General features: G+C 35.8%; 1 long non-coding RNA gene across 1 annotated transcript; it reads left to right on the forward strand.

Annotated features, from left to right (window-relative positions):
* The first annotated feature begins 522 nt into the window (after nucleotides 1–522).
* On the forward strand, nucleotides 523–4,361 carry LOC146891425 (uncharacterized). The gene is made up of 3 exons (XR_014997441.2): nucleotides 523–565; nucleotides 700–779; nucleotides 4,140–4,361. It is a non-coding gene; the product is annotated as an uncharacterized LOC146891425 (long non-coding RNA).
* Nucleotides 4,362–4,691: the final 330 nt, after the last annotated feature.

A 4,691-nucleotide genomic window follows, 5' to 3' on the forward strand; every position in this document is an offset into this window, starting at 1 on the left:
CTTGTAACATTTTATTTCTCCTTCCACACAGTCTGGTTCCCTAGTCTCCATCTTCCCTTGGTCCATTTCTTCCCTGACCAGAAAAATGAAGGATGCCTTTCAGTTTCTTTCCTTTAGGCATCCTTGAATGACTTTCTGTTGTACACTCTCTGCCCTGTCTTTTATTCAGGCCACCCAGAACCTATAATTAATCATCTTATGCTCCAGAATCCTAAAAGCAAACAAGGAAGCGTAGAGAGGAAATGAAAACAGCATAGTTGGCTGTCCATATTGGCAGATTCCAGACTTGGATTCAAGCAACTGTGGGTTCTAAGTATGCATCTGTACTGTTCATGTAGAAGCAGTCTTGTCATTTTGTATAACAAATACACTATAATAACCATTTATAAAATATTTGCATTGTATTATTATAACCAATTTAGAGGTAATTAAAATTCATTAGAGGTTATGGGTAGGTGGTTAAATGCAAATACTACATCAGTTCCCATGATTGATTTGAACATTCTTTGATTATCTTTTCATAGGTGGGATGGGTCCTGGAATCAGTATTCTTGTGGATACTAAGGTATGCATACATTTAAATAATGCATATTAAGTACTGGGTAACATATACATATTATGCGTTATCTTCTAAATTCCTGGTAATTGACTAAAGCTTGTTGACAGTATAAAAAATGATTTTGCTATTGCCTCATTCAGACACAGGTCCAAGAATCCCTGGGAAAGACTTTTATTTACAAGAATCAGAGAGCAACCAAGGAAGACAACTGATAAGCAAGGTAATCCTACTTCTGCAATGCAGACTATACTTCAAGATGTGCTTGGTGTCAGGTAGTACATTTCATTGTCATTAATGTCAACAGTGCTCATGTATGTGCTGCCTTCCTTTCTGGACCTGTGCACCTTCCCAGATGCTCAGATGCTAGGCCAGAGATGATAGGAAAAGGCCTGCTTACCCCATGGAGAAGTCCACTAGCCCCTTTGATGTTGTGTGTGTGTGTGTGTATGTTAACTTTCCTATGTGAATAGGGTTTTCTTACTCTCACATGGGCTTGGTGGGTGGAATTTTTCAATGCTCAAGAGACACCTACCACACAGTACTGAGGTTGTTGGATTTTCAGAGATTTGCTGTTGGGTTTCAGCATCATTAGCCATCACTACCAACATGAAAATGTCCCTTGAAAGGGAGACTATTGTGGTGGATGATTTTTTTTTTGTTTAGATTTTAGGCATGGAAGCAGTCACAGAGGAGCCCCTCCATCCTCTATTTCTTCTGTGAAAGTCCACTTCCTTCACTTGTCAAATATACAGTCAGGAGTGTCATTTTCCTAAGGAAGGCTTTGATTTTAGCCTACCCAAGTTATGCAGGAAAGATCATAGACAAGATGTCTTCAGTTAAAACATATTGAACATTTTTGAGCAATCTTCCTGTCTTATAGTGTATGAGCCACAAGATTAATATTTAAAAATAGCTTCGTATCCCTGTGGTATTCTACCTCAACTGTCAAATCCAACTCCAGATAAATAAATTATCTGGTTGAATGGATGATTTATGACTCAAGTTTTGCTTCCAAACAACAGTTTGGATTATGGTGTGGGATTTTTCTGGTCAGTTATGTGTTAGTAGACGACTCTGTTTCTTAATTAGTCACTCATCCACATAAAATGTGTTTTTAGTGATCGATTCTGGAAAGGACTCTCATCAAATTCAAGTTTCACTAAACTATAGAGGCTTCTAAATAGAGTCATAAATGGTGGACAGACCAAAATATACAACTATTGGTATAGGTTATACCTGAAATTTGGCTGAATATACCCATAGCCTCTAATGAATTTTAATCAACTCTATATTTAATTCTTATTTGCCCAGCAAATCTCTGGTCAAGGCTGTCCATGAGCCTCAGTGATCTGGTGTTGGTAGGGAAGGTATCCAGGAAGACAGGAATCAAGTAGGATTTTTTTTATAATTTCTCTAAAACGTTTGTTTCTATTTAGAACTGTTATCAGAAAACTGTTGTCTTACACATATGTTAAGGTTGCACATTGGTCTCCCAACATTCTTGAGGTGATTGCTATCAAACGACTTTACTCTCAAACATTTTTTTTATGGGATCTGTTACTTCAGAATAAAGGCGATATGAATGGAGGCCATTATTTGTATTTTTTGATGTGAGAAAAATTCCTTTAAGGGAAGTGATACTAAATGTTTGGCCCTAAATGTGTTGAGTATGCTGGAAAGTTGTCTTGTACGCATGCTTTCTTCTCTAAGGTAAAGTCTCACTTCTAGTCTCAGTGAAGAGAAGGAAAGGTTTTGAACTATATATTGTTCATACCTAATTATTTTCCTGTAGGACTTGACTTGGTGTAGTGGATAATTTACACATTATCCTTTGAAGCAATACTTTATTAATACTTATGTGTTTCAGTGATTTATATTAAGTCTTTATAGTACATCTCTTTAATGGTTATTTAAAACTATATTATTTTTGAAGAATTTTAATTTATATAACAATATTCATGCTAATGTAGTTAAGTAAAAGAAAAACGGAAACTATGTTCAGCATTATTTGTAAAATTAAAACTAAAACCAGAAGAACTCGTGCAGAAAAATTATTCAAAAATTAGCCACAGCATCTTTTTTAAATCCCAAATTTTTATACAAATATGAATTCACATGGATAAAACAAAAGCATAATTCAAAAGATAGAAAAATGCATATGCAGGTGCCTATAGAGACCAGAAAAAGACATCAGACCCCTGGAGCCATAGTTGTGAGCCACCTGACATAGCGGGTGTGAGGAACAGAATTCTGAAAGAGTAGCACCAGCTCTTCACCATTTAATCCACCCACAGTATTTTGTTTTTTGGTTGTTTGTTTGGTTTTTGAAAGTAGTGTTTCTAAAAAAGACCATAACACTTCAACCCTATGGTTTTTTAGAAGCAAGATTAGCCACATGTTTCTGGAATTGACCTAGTGGCTGAGTATCTATTTCTTGTGAACAAAAATGGCCCCTGATCCTCACTAGCAGACAGGGACACTGAGCTTTGATTTGTTCCCTCCTCAGAGATGTCGCTTTTCTCTAATTCTGCAAAGTTTTGGTTAAGTCTGTTTGTCCTGGTTTTTGTCTGCAGTACCCAAGTCACCATATGGTGCTTATTATTTGGGTGAAGCAGCTCAAGTCAAAGGGGACACTGTGTGGGGCAATGGTGACTGGATGGGGGAACTGTGAAACCCTGGACCACACAGACATGTCGGCGTCTCCTAGAGTGTGAATGAGAGATACTTTCACCCTCGTTGATCTCAGTGGGATGCTTCTGTTCAGATGAACTCTTTGGGTATTCTGATAGTATGAAACAGTATGGATTACAAATTTCCTGTAAAATTACTGAAAAACTGAATTGCTACATAGCTTCTAGTCTTTACTAACAAGTTAATATTTTCCAGATTTACTATGAGTTTTGGAATGCAACCAACATTTACAATAGCCTAGGAATTCCAAGTCGTAGAGGCAAATCATTTTTAGGTTACTCATACAGTAAGTCTAATTTAACAATTACAAATTAAATGACTTAATAGGTATGAAAGTTTTATAATATTGTCAGGAAATGCTCGCACTACTATTGTTGCTAATAACCAAGAAATAATAACACTTAATAAATTCTTTCTATTTGCTATCAAGATACTATAGGCTAAACAAAGCACAGATAAAGTCCTTAGAATATGGTTGAAATAAGAGCCTTATAATAGAGGTAGGTCTTGAAATCTTTTGATTGGCTATTAAAGACACAGCTAATTGGTTTAATCTAATTAAGTCTTTAGGGTATTGTTCTTGAAGTTCCAAAACTTTTGGAGCAATTTAAAATTATGACTTAAAAAACTTCAAAATTCCCCAAGAGTGAGAAGTCTTTAAATTACTTCACTGAGCCTTCAGACAATTCTTTGGAGAATTTCTTGGATCTTACACAGAGCAGTGTGAAATGTGCTATATTCTTGGACAAAACTGCTCAATGTTTAATGTTCACCATTTGAGTTGGAAGTAGCAACAGCAACTGTGCTCCTGTTGGAAACATATACCCTAGGAATGTTCGAAGTAAATTAGAAATGTCTTTTGTAAATTATCCTTATCAATGTTTTCCAGGTAATTTGTCTCGTGGCATCCAAGCTCCCCCAGTGGTAACTGCTTCTTTAGGAAGTCATCAGACTCATGGGCAACTTTGTAGAACAGAATGAAAGTCATGGGAAAATTGTCAACTGTATGTTGCAAGCTGGGAGGTAAGGTGGTTCTCCCTCCAGAACATGCTGATCATTATTAACAAGCAAGTTGTGTCTTAATGAATTGAGATGAAATAAATCTCATGCTTTGGGGGATGGTGCAGTTTTTATTAGGGAGACTGTTTTGTTAAATAGGAATAAAATCTTCAAGAGAACTTTCTTGAATGTAGTTAAAATTGAGAAATAGTTTTATTATCTCAAAATCCTATCATTTGAACATTGGAGTCAAATAAATATTTGAGTCTATAACTTCTAACTGTGAATGGGAATTCCTTTGGTAAAAAATACAGCTAACTGCTTCGTACTTCATCACAAGTGTCTATATACATCTAAGATAACCATCTCCTTTTGTTTCAGTAAAATCGTTGCACTTTTACCATTGGTTTTGTTCTCTTGATCAGAATATAGAATGTCTACA

The sequence above is a fragment of the Myodes glareolus genome, chromosome 16, assembly GCF_982192425.1.
Source record: "Myodes glareolus chromosome 16, mMyoGla1.1, whole genome shotgun sequence".
NCBI lineage: Eukaryota > Metazoa > Chordata > Mammalia > Rodentia > Cricetidae > Myodes > Myodes glareolus.